Source organism: Pistacia vera, unplaced genomic scaffold (assembly GCF_008641045.1).
Source record: "Pistacia vera cultivar Batoury unplaced genomic scaffold, PisVer_v2 Contig126, whole genome shotgun sequence".
NCBI classification, from domain to species: Eukaryota; Viridiplantae; Streptophyta; class Magnoliopsida; order Sapindales; family Anacardiaceae; genus Pistacia; species Pistacia vera.
Window position 1 is genome coordinate 447,913 of NW_022195314.1, and position 12,685 is coordinate 460,597.

Here is a 12,685-nt window from a genome sequence, read left to right on the forward strand (position 1 = left end):
GCGGTGGTGTGTCGATCTGGCCTTTTCTGGCCAGACCTATCATGAATCTGGTCGAAAAAAGCCAGATCTGACTGTCGACGACTACAAAAGGCTAGATCTAATCATCAACGATGACCAAAGAGATGGCCAAAGATTTGGCCGTCGTTGACCGTTAATGATGGCTATTTAAATTAAGAGACCACCCGATTAAATTAAGAGTACCTAAAGTCAAATCCAACGCGAACATGAGTATTAAATTTAATAATTATCAATCATATCCAAGGCCAAAAATCCCGGGTAAGCCCGGCCAGGGTATAAAGAAAGTGAGCCTTTTCCGAGCCCAGACCCTCACTTTTTAGTTACACATGGAGCCTAACTCGGGCAATGCCGGCTCAAATTGTTATTTTATTTGAAGCATGGCAGAATGAGTCACAAATGAAATAAGGATATACCCATTTCATCCCTGTATTTGATTTAATAACACTTTAATCTAGTACAAAATTTCAGTAACATTTTTAGTCTGTGTCTGTCAGCAACAAACCTCAGGACCAAATATTAATATTAAAATTCTACAGGACTAAAAAGTCATTAGACCAAACCTGAGGGATAAATTGTTATCATCCCGAAACAAATTGTTCTTGGCTGATAAAATTATTTCACTGTTCATGAAAGCAAAGCAACTTAGAACAAGTTCATTTCAGTTAGTATCAAGGACAAGGTGCGTCACTGACGAAGGAAACCTTATTTAACTTTGGAGGAGTTGTTACTTCAAAACGTAAATATATAGAAATAAATCCGTTAAGGCACCAGAATTCACAAAATGCTTAAGAATAGCTTCACATCTATTTGTTAAAAACTAAATACCCAATTTATGGAGATCCAAGCAACAATTCCCTCAACTCTTGAGAATCCATCAAAAGGACCAATGTGGAAAGGAGTAGCAGTTGTATATATTGTTGGAGCTTTGTGTAACTTCCCAATCTCAATTGTTGGTTACTACATTTTCGGAAACAATGTCGATGACAACATCCTCATCACATTAGAGAAAACCACTTGGCTTGTTGCTGTAGGTAACATTTTGTGGTCGTCCATGTCATTGGAAGCTACAAGATTAATCTAATTCAATAGTCACTCTAGTCTTCATCATCTGTCGAGTTTTACTTTTATATCTGAATTATTTTGGAAAAGTTTTAACATTACTTCCTCTTAGTTTGGGAAATTGCAGATATTTGCAATTCCTGTGTTCGATATGCTTGAAGCTTTTCTGGTAAAGAAGTTGCATTTCACACCTTCCTTCTTTCTTCGCCTTGTTACCCGAAGTACTTATGTTGGTAAGTACATGCCCAACTATTCTTTTTTCTCTCCAGGGAATACAAACTAATAAAGTAATTTCTTTTAATCTTTGTTAATTCAGCATTTACAATGGCAGTTGGTATATGTGTTCCTTTCTTTGGTTACTTGCTTGGATTCTTTGAGGGCTTGCTTTCGCCCCAATAATATATTTTGTAAGTGACGAAATATGGAATGCACAAATTCCTTGATTCATGCTGGTTGTGATCAAGGAGCAATTCTCTCATTCAATCAATCCATAATTTATGTGATTGATTGAATAATTACATTTAATTGTATTCATTGTTTTCCATTTTAATTTACAATTACAAAAAGTGTAGAAATTAGCATTGTACAGTTTTATACAAAATGAAATATACAGAAATCTTTTCCCTTTTCTCTTCTCTCAGCATACTTTGGCAGTATCAACATCCTGAACTGCTACTCTTTGCCTCTTCATATCAATTCCTTACATGGTATCAGAGCCATAATCTTCACGCTTCCGCACAAACAAGCCTCTCTTTTATGTCCCTGCAATCAAACAGAAAACTCGTTTTAGTGTTTTATTTTTCTAAAAAAGGCAGATAATCCAAACCCAACTCAAACTCAATCAACTGCAGCAAACCAAACAAATGCAAATCCCACTTCAACCGGCCCAGACCCAAACCAAACCAGTTCACTCCCAACCACTTCAATCCCAATTAGCCCAAACACATAAACTAGGCCTGACCCAGCCCGTTACCCATATGGAATGCCAGGTTATGACCCGAATTCTTTTACCCGCACCGACCCAACTCCTCTTGGACTGCCGGGTCACAACCCGGAATCTAGTTCTCAAACAGGTACGGATCCAAATCCCTACCCGTATCCATTTCGTTTCATCCTAGCCACCAGCAATAGTCGCCCTGAACCAGGCGATGTTCTGTTTTCGCTGGTTTTCGACGGACCAGAATTGGTCCTCATCAAACAAACCCTTATGGGTTCAGACAATTATGCATCCTGGGCTCGCGATTTCTGGTGAGCTCTCATCGCAAAAGACAAAGAGCTTTTCCTAGACAAAAATTTCCAACCACTACCATAGCCACACCTCCAACGCCATTGGAACCGCTGCAACACACTGGTCCGCTCATGGATCAGTAATTGCATCTCTACAGATGTCTCGGTCGGACTCCCACCAATAGAGATGGCCGCCGATATATGGGCATACATCAAAGAGATGTATGGGAAACTCGATCTCGCCAAAACGTACACTCTCTGACAGTGATTGATCGAACTCAAACAAGGAAACGCTTTGGTGACCACTTATTTCAATCGGCTCTCTGCCGTTTGGAACAAGTTGGACGCTGCTGAGGAAGCTCTTGAAGGGCCACCAGAAACTCTCCCCCAGTACCAACGGATCCACGATCGCGACCGCCTGTCGCATTTTTTGCTCGGGTTGAACGAAAACTTTTATGCTTTTTGCACCCAAGTTCTGGCCACGTCTCCACCACCTTCCGTTCGCCGGAGTTTTCAACTGGCAGTGCAGGATGAGAGCCAATGCCAGTTGCACTCCGATCGGCCATCCACTGACTCTCTGGTTTTTACAGGGCTTAAGGAAAATGAAGATGTGCACTCGCGGCTAGGGCAACCTGCAAAAGAGAAGGGCATGAATTTATATGCAGAGATGAAAGGCCCATATTTCATCTTGCGATCTGATGGCCAGAAGCTAATTGCGTTTTTAAACGCATCTAACAGCTCAAATCGAGCCACGTCACAATCAGAGTCAAATAGGTCAACCAACTGGTCAACTAGGCCCAAGTCTTGGTCAAATGGATCCAGAAACGGGTCCAATGGATCTGACAATTCACGATCTAATCGGGGGTGATTATATTGTGACTATTGCAAATGGACCAATCATGATCGAGACCATTGCTAGAAATTACATGGTCGTCCTAAAGACAAAAATAACAATTCTTCTTCTTTTCAAGATGATTCAGTTTCTTCCAACAATCCGTAAGCACCCGTTCTCACTTCGGATCAATATAATCAATTGCTTCAGCTTCTGAATAATGCTCCCACCACACCTACAGCGTCTTATGCAAGTACTTCCTACTGCTTCAATTTAATTACTACTGACATGTGGATTATTGATTCAGGGGCTAGTAATCACATCATTTGTAATCCAAAATTTTTCAACTCTATTTGCACTACCTCATCCACCTCTGTTCGCATGCCAAACGGAAACATAACCCCGGCCACTCACATAGGCACTGTCCAATTATCCGAAAATTTATTCTTTAAAAATGTTCCGTGTGTCCCTACTTTTCATTTTAACCTCGTATCAGTATCCAAACTATGTGAAGACAATACTTGCACTGTAAAATTTTGTCCTAACACATGTGAATTTCAAGACCCTTCGATTGGGAAACTGATGGGCTTGGGTAAGGTTCATAGAGGTCTATACTACTGGGCATCGGCTAAGTCTTCTAGAATTTTTCATCCTTGTATTACAACCAATAAAATTACCAATTGTAATGCAACAATTAATAAAAACTCTTTTATTCTCCATCAAAGATTAGGTCACAGTGCTACTATTCCCCAACCTCATTGTCCCATCTATCCGTTAGCTAAACAAGCCCGAATTACTTTTCCACATAGCACTTCTACTACGACACAACCTTTTGCCCTAATCCATCTTGATATTTGGAGACCTTATCACACTCCAAATCATGATGGATCCCCTTTTTTTCTCACCATTGTTGATGATTTTTTCTGGGGTACATGGACTTTTCTCATGCAATCCAAAGCTCAAACACTTACCCACATCACACACTTTCTAGCCATGGTCAACACACAATTTCATACTTTTGTCCAAAGGATTAGAACAGACAATGCTAGAGAATTCTTTAATCATAATTGTTCTTCCCTTTTTTCATCACTCGGGATACTGCATGAAAGCTCTTGCACCTATATTGCACAACAAAATAGGGTTGTCGAATGAAAACACTGTCATCTCCTAGAAGTAGCTCGTGCCCTTAAACACCAAGCCCACCTACCTATCTCTTTTTGGGGCGAATGTGTGATCACTGCTACCTACCTAATCAATCGCATGCCTAGTAGAGTCCTTCATGGAAAGACCCCTTATGAGGCATTATTCAAGAAGCAACCATCTCTTGATCATCTTCGAGTCTTTGGCTGTCTTTGTTATGTTGTCACTCTTGGATCACATGATACGTTTGGTACTTAGGCTACCCGTTGTGTTTTTATGGGATATCCTATGCTTCAGAAAGGATACAGGCTATATGATCCAGTTACAAACAAGTTTTTGATCTCCCAAGATGTTGTATTTCATGAAGACATTTTTCCATTTGCCACAGAAGACACTGTTCCATCACCATCACCATCACCTCAAGTGTTCCCTGACAATGATACTCTTCAAGATCCTCTGTTCACTATGGTTCCTAATCCACCAGTTCTTCAGCCTAGCACTCTTACTATTGACTCTGACACAACCAACACTGATAACACTATAGCAGATTCACTGGATCAACTCCTTATTCCTCCACCCAGCTCTCCTATTCAGGCTCCTAATGTTTCTGTCTGCCGTAGCACTCGTCAGACCAAACCACCAATCTAGGCAGCAGATTATGAGTGTCCCACCAATTCAGATCTTTCAACTCCACTGTATCCCACCTCAAATTATGTGACTTATGATCATCTCTCTCCTATATATAGAGCTTGCATCAGTAACATCTTCCCAGAAAGAGAACCCACTAGTTACTCAAAGGTTGTTCAACACTCTTACTGGCGTCAAGCCATGGCTGCTGAGCTTACTGTTCTCTCTCAGAATCATACTTGGGATCTCATGCCTCGCCCCTCTCATAGAAAACCTATTGGCTGTAAATGGGTCTACAAAATCAAGCATCGTGCTGATGGTTCCATAGAACGGTACAAAGCTCGGTTAGTGGCCAAGGGATACAGTCAGCTGGAAGGTTTTGATTATCAAGACACTTTTTCACCCGTAGCCAAACATGTCACCGTTCGTACTTTTCTTACAGTGGCTTATGTTCGTGACTGGCCTCTCCATCAAATAGATGTTCATAATGCCTTTCTTCATGGGGATCTTCATGAAGAAATATACATGGATCTTCCGCCGGGATTACGCAGACAGGGGGAGAACACAGTATGCCATCTGCAGAAATCACTCTATAGGCTAAAACGAGCATCCTGGCAATGGAATGAGAAATTTAGTAAAGCTCTCACTGGCATAGGATTTGTTCAGTCCAAACATGACTATGCATTATTTACCTGGAACAAATGTAAAACTTTTATTGCTCTCATCATATATGTCGATGACATTCTTATTACAGGGAATGATGAAACAGGCATCAAATCCTTAAAGGAGCATCTTAACAGACAATTTCGAATAAAGGATTTAGGAGAGCCAAAGTATTTCCTAGGCATTGAAATTGCAAGATCCCTAGCAAGAATATCCCTTAGCCAACGAAAATATGTCTTGGAACTATCTCTGATTCAGGACTATCAGGATGCAAGCCAAGTATCATTCCAGTAGAACATAATACAAAGCTGACTACTCAAGAATATGACAGTGGGATATCATCTTCCGAAAATGATCCACCACCCTACAAAGTATCAAAGACTTGTTAGGCGATTGATCTATCTCACCATGACTCGTCCAAACATTAGTTATGCAGTCCACATTCTTAGCCGGTTCATGCATGGGCCCAAACAATCTCACATGGATGTAGCAATAAAAGTTCTAAAGTACTTGAAAGGATGTCCTGGATTAGGACTCCTCATTCCCCTAGACAAAGAATTAGTTGTCACAGCTCATTGTGACTCAGACTGGGCCACATGTCCAATGACAAGAAAGTCACTTACAGGTTTCTGTATCAAGTTAGGGGGAGCTCTTCTTTCTTGGAAGACCAAGAAACAATCAACAATATCTCTATCCTCAGTAGAAGCCGAATACAAAGCCATGGCCAAAACAACATGTGAGATCATCTGGATTTTGGGGTTATTAGAAGATCTAAAGGTACAAGTAAGAAAGCCTGTCCTGTTATACTACGATAACAAAGCTGCAAATGACATCGCAGCAAATCCAGTATTCCATGAAAGAACAAAACATATAGAGATTGATTGCCACTTTGTCAGAAATAAGATACAAGAAGGGGTAATCAAGACTTTGCATATTCGTACTTTAGAACAACCAGCAGACATTTTCACAAAGCCATTGTGCAGCAGACAACATTCATATTTACTTAGCAAGCTTGGAGTTTTTGACATTTACAAACCACAAGCTTAAGGGGAAGCGACGAAATATGGAATGCACAAATTCCTTGATTCATGCTGGTTGTGATCAAGGAGCAATTCTCTCATTCAATCAATCCATAATTTATGTGATTAATTGAATAATTACATTTAATTGTATTCATTGTTTTCCATTTTTACAATTACAAAAAGCGTATAAATTAGCATTGTACAGTTTTATACAAAAATGAAATATACAGAAATCTTTTCCTCTTTTCTCTTCTCTTAGCATACTTTGGCAGTATTAACATCCTGAATTGCTACTTTTTGCCTCTTCATATCAATTCCTTACAGTAAGCATTGTCTTAGACATTTTGAAACTACAAAAGCTTGTAAATTTTTATACTTTCAATTAAAATTTTGTTATGCTTTTATGCTCTTAGCTCTCCTGTGTGATGTGGCTTGCCATCCACAAACCAAAGAGATCTAGCTTATCTTGAATAATATATATATATTCTTTCAGAACTGCATATTTCTGGGTATTCTATGATGATTCTAGCGCCCATTGGTGGGCTAATATCGATAATCGTTTCTGCTAAAAATTACGAATTTTTCTCATAAATTGCTTGGTGAGACAGAAAAAATGAAGCTGCTACGAGTGGATGAAGATTATGATGATGATGATGATGATGATAAGATGAGGATGTTCTATCACCCATTGGTGGCTAAGATCGATAATCGTTTCTACCCAAAATTAGGAATTTTTCTCATAAATTGCTTGGTGAGAGAGAAAAATGAAGCTGCTATTAGTGGATGAAGAATATGATGATGATGAGGTTTTTGTTGGCTTGTGGCACATCTAAGCGGTAGTTTATGTAATTTGGTTGTACATAAGAGTGCTCATGTCAATGTGTATGTGTCAACACCTTGCTTAGTTATATGTAATAATATTAAGCTGTCATTCAACATTTCAGACCCTCATTTCATCACCTTGTATTTTTATTTATCTATCTTAGACATTATTAATATCAACAATAGTTTTCTGTTCCATCTCCACTTCTGATATATTTGAGAAAAATAACATATTGACTTGCTTTAATTTTTATTTTGTCAATAATATTATTGAATCAATAAACAGCAAAAACTACATGTGAGATCACTTGGATCCTTGGATTATTAGGAGATTTGGAGATACAAGTCAAAAGACCTATTCAGTTGTATTGTGACAATAAGGCAGCAAATGATAGTGCGGCAAATCCAGTTTTCCATGAGAGAACAAAGCATATAGAGATTGACTATCACTTCGTCAGAGAGAAAATACCAGAAGGGATTATCAAAACAATGCACATTCGAACTTTGAAACAGCCAGCCGATATTTTTACAAAATCATTGTGTAGCAGACAACATTCATATCTCTTACACAAGCTTGGCGTTTCTGACATATACAAACCACAAGTTTGAGGAGAAGTTTGAAGATATGAATATTGTTAATTAGAAAAACTAATATTTGTCATTATGACAAATATTATGTTATTATTACATAGCATAATTCATGCTAATCACATCCTTAATTATGTGAGATTACAATATTAAAGCATGAGATATGTTCGCCTTTTACATATTTTTATACTTGTATAAATTGATCTTTTGTACAAAACATTATAGATAATACAAAATTCACAGAATTGATATTATGTTTCTCTTCTTTCTCTAAGGCAGTCTCTAGCAGATTATACTGCTTCTTCTGCCTCTTTGTTCTTCTTCTTCTTCTTTACTACTACTTCTTCTTTAGCTTCTGACATCTTTAATATTATTTACTATTTTAACTCAAAATCCCTAGTTTCAGAAACATAAGCATGGCTATTGCCAACCATTTCACTCGACACTTCAAACACCCACTCAACACTTTCATAAACTCTTCAATATGATTATAAATGAGAGAGACACAGATGTTGAGTGAGGAGTAAAACTTCAACAACTGATTTTTCATAACTAATCATAATCAAATGTTCGATGAAAATCTTTTTGACCACAAGACATAAGGATATCAAAAGGTTACGGAGAAGAGGGTTGAGTGAAGTAGAATCAAAATTGAGATAATAGTATTATATTTGTATATTTATATTTTTACTAGAGATGTAATTGTTAAAATTAATTCTTAATCTAATTTCTAAGTTTGTATTTATAATTTAATTATAAAAATAGAAAATTATAGAAATTTAATTAATATTTTAATGTTTTATTATTTTATTATATGAAAAAAATACAAATATAGAATACCAATGAAGATTAGAGTATGAAAAATTAAAAAAAATTAATTTTTTATCAGGCTGTGTCGTGCCAGCTGCCTTTTTTTAAAACCCCACGACATGGTCCTCATGATCGTCAACCTTGTCATGCCATACTTTTTTCCGTGCCGTAAGTTGTACCATCCTTTTTTTAAGGTGGGCTGGCACAGCCAGCTCTATTTAGAAGCACCACTTTATTAATATATTAATATATGTACAATATAACAAACATTATCAGTGCAGGAAATGCCAATTTATCTGTTGTCTTCTAGTCTTCATTCATTTGACAACTTTGCTGAGCACAAACAAAGCTTAATTCGACACGCTTACTTCTTCAACAGTTGCATAATGAATACGCAATCCTCCCTTCCACTTTGAATTCCAACATTCATATAAACCAAACCAAAGGTCCTCTTCACCTGACTCGCCTTTTTTACCAGGTGGAATTTGAACGATGAACTGTTTGTGTTCAGGCTTAGGAATATAAAATTGAGCACCAGGTGTAGCCTGCTCCAGTGGCTCAATCAAATGATATTTGGAATTTCCCTTTTGCCCAATCTTAGCCATCAGAAAAAGTGGGATTCCCTTCCACCCAAAGGAATTTTCCGTGAAAGAAATGTTGAACTTTATTTCATATGACTTTCCAATTTTTACTCTTTTGCTGCCGTTTACCTGAAGCCAACTCACCTTAATTAGCCCTGCAGGATCTGTTGACCTGTGCAGTGAAATATATGCGGGATTTTTCAGATTCATAGATATTATACGCTACTGTAAGAAGAAAACTCTAGTAAATCATGCTTGAATTACCAAGTCATAACTACCTTTAACTTTACTTCTCACTGTTAAATCAATAAAATTTAATAATTCATAAGGAATATCAAAAAATTATATATATAGACTTTAATAATTAGAGAAATGGGGATTTTCTTACTTTTTATCTGCTGGTAGTTTCCAGTATTTTTCGTCATTGCCCCATGTAATATCAAAGGCTCCTTGATAGTATATATATATATATATATTTGGACGATAATAATTAGAGAATGGGGGATTTTCTAACCTTTTATCTAGTGGTTTCCACTGTCTTGGGTCATTGCCCCCTATAATATTCAAGTCTCTAGGGTAGATCTTATCAACCTGTACATTTCAAAATTAGTTCTCACTTTCATCATATATATTTCTCAACATGCAAACTGAACTCAACATTTAGGTCATAAATTTGATAAAATATTCCATAAATTTAATAATAATTTGCATACTTTCATCTAAATATCATCATTCTCAAATCAAATCAAGATTCACTAGCCCTTACAGTTACCTCCACCAAAAAAAATAAAATAAAAAATAATAATAATAATCTAAGTTAAAACATATATCAAATAAAATATTTTTACCAAAGCATATTTAAAAAAAAAAAATTATGCTCAACAGATACAGAACTTTATAATATATGAAAAATAAATAAAAATGAAAAGATAAAAAGGCTATGCTGGACCTTGTCTTCTTCTGGCGTCTTGCCTTTGTTCTTTTCTTCTTCTTCTCCTTTGTCACCCTCTGGTTCTTTTTCTGGCTGCTTGAGACAAATTGAAAATCAAAATTTTCTTTCAAACCTTTAAGGCTGTCCCGAAAATAATCTAAAATAATTTGATTTTTCATTTTGATGCCTTTAAAATGAATTCTTTTTATTTTTTGAGAATAAAAGTCTATAATGAAAGAAAAAAGTGTTGCGCATAGTTTATTGGAAAAATATTAATATAAATTTTCATTAATATTATTTATAGGTTTAAAAATCTAACTAATATTACTTAAAAAATAATTCAATTTCTTTTTTCTAATTTTGATAAAAGAATCTTGAAAATAGAGAACTTTTTGGTAAGTGACTAACCCTGACACCAACTGTATTTCATTTTTCGTTAGTGAATAGGATTAAAAGGAAAAAAGGAGGATTATTCTCACTTTAATATGTGGTAAATTTATAATAAAATCAAAAAATGATAATTTAAATTTTGAAACAATACCGGAGTAGGGGTCGGCTTTTTGGATGATGATTGACCTTCTATCTATTAAGAAGTACAAGAGAAAAAAAAATCAATAATGAATTAATTTGTTTTTAAGTAAATAATAGTATACCATAATCAATATATTTCCTACACATATATTTGTGTGGGTTTTGAAGAGAAGTTGGAGAAATTAAGGGGCATTTTCGTTCTTCAAAATTAGGAAATTGAACTTGGTTATTTTGTGATACTTTTCACATTGGGGCTAGTTTTTATTTTACGCTAAAAAATATTGATAACGTAGAAGATTCGAATACGTATAAACCAAATATGGAAATTGCAATTGTGATGCAGGCAACGGTCCAACTAATTCCACTCAGTCAAGAACGGAAGGACAACTCATGCAAAGATATATGCCAACAAAATCATGGGACAGCTCATGCAAAGATACATGCCATGTATAGTAGCTGTGAGTTTAGCAGACACGTTTGAGCAGATTCTTGTGACAGCTCATGCAATTGATTTCATTCTTATAATTTAATAATTATTTCCTTGTAAAGCAAATGCATTTATTTATTTCCTTTGTAATACACAAATGGTTATATACATTGAATATAAATACAATTCACTCTCCCACGAATCAAGTGTAGTGAGACTTCTCAACATAGGCTATTTCTCTCATTTTCTTCTAATATGACTAAATAATATAATTACCGTAGAACTTTATAATATATGAAATAAAAATAATAATAAAAAGAAGAGAAAGTTATGTTGGACCTTTTTTTCTTTCTCTGTTCCTTCCAGTTTGTCACCTTCGGCCTGATTCCCTTTCTTTTCTTCTTCATTTGGTTGTTTCTTTTCTCCAGATATCTGTTTTTAGAAACTATTATTGGTTCAGTTTATAGAAACTCAAACAAAATATACTTCTAAAAACTAATTTTCTAAAAACTCATATAGCTAATATACTTCAAAAATAATTTTTGATACAATCCTCTACTCTCAATATTAAGGTAAAATTAAAAAAATTAAAAATCTAAAACATATATCTATATATGAGAAAAAATATATGAGACAATTGATGCAGTAATTTTTTTTAATTAAAAAGAAAAGAGCCGTTGGATCCCAAATCCAAGAAAGTTCCACCCTCCCCCCTTCTTACTTCTAAATGTTTTGCTCATTTTCAAAATAATCTTCTTTCAATTGTCGACACTTGATTTATACTAAGTCTTCTGAAAACTTATCAATAAGGTTCATGAGTTTTGAATAATTAAATTTACACACCTTGTTAAGAACCCATATTCATCACATATTCCCACCATACCCCAGAGTTGTCGGTGCTTTTACAGCTGTCAATTGCCATGTCGCTCTCTCAAATTCATTTTTCTCCCTGAATGAGACAAATTCATGATAGAAATAGATTTTATTCTTAAAATTGAAAATTTTTATATTTTTTGCTGTTAAATGTGAAATAAATTTTCTATTTAGGTAATTAATTCTTAAATTCAGTTATTTTATTAAAACAGGAAAGAAAACTATAATAACTTTAAATGCTTTTAAATAGTTACATAGAAAGTATTATAAAAATATTATTAACTATTTTTATCTGTCAAAAGTTTTATGTAAATAATAAAGTAAACCAAGGATTAAATTGTCTTCTTAATTAATTTACATTAATTAGTAAATTTGACTTGTCAAACGCCAACAGTCAACGAGGAGAACATTATTTATTTTAGACATATTTTTAGGGCTGAATTCACCACAAAACAACATTTTCCCCCCCTTAATTTCAGAAACATCGAAATTACCCCCATCTTACTATCTTAGAGAGTAAAACTCGTTGAAGAA

At 35.4% G+C, this 12,685-nt stretch overlaps 1 long non-coding RNA gene and 1 pseudogene across 1 annotated transcript; one reads left to right on the forward strand and one right to left on the reverse strand.

The window, feature by feature from the left end:
- The first annotated feature begins 850 nt into the window (after window positions 1-850).
- LOC116120348 lies at window positions 851-7,179 on the forward strand (annotated as a pseudogene).
- A 1,914-nt stretch (window positions 7,180-9,093) lies between these two features.
- Window positions 9,094-10,543, reverse strand: LOC116120118. The gene is made up of 3 exons (XR_004126495.1): window positions 10,339-10,543; window positions 9,904-9,980; window positions 9,094-9,561 (listed from the first exon to the last, which is right to left on the reverse strand). It is a non-coding gene; the product is annotated as an uncharacterized LOC116120118 (long non-coding RNA).
- Window positions 10,544-12,685: the final 2,142 nt, after the last annotated feature.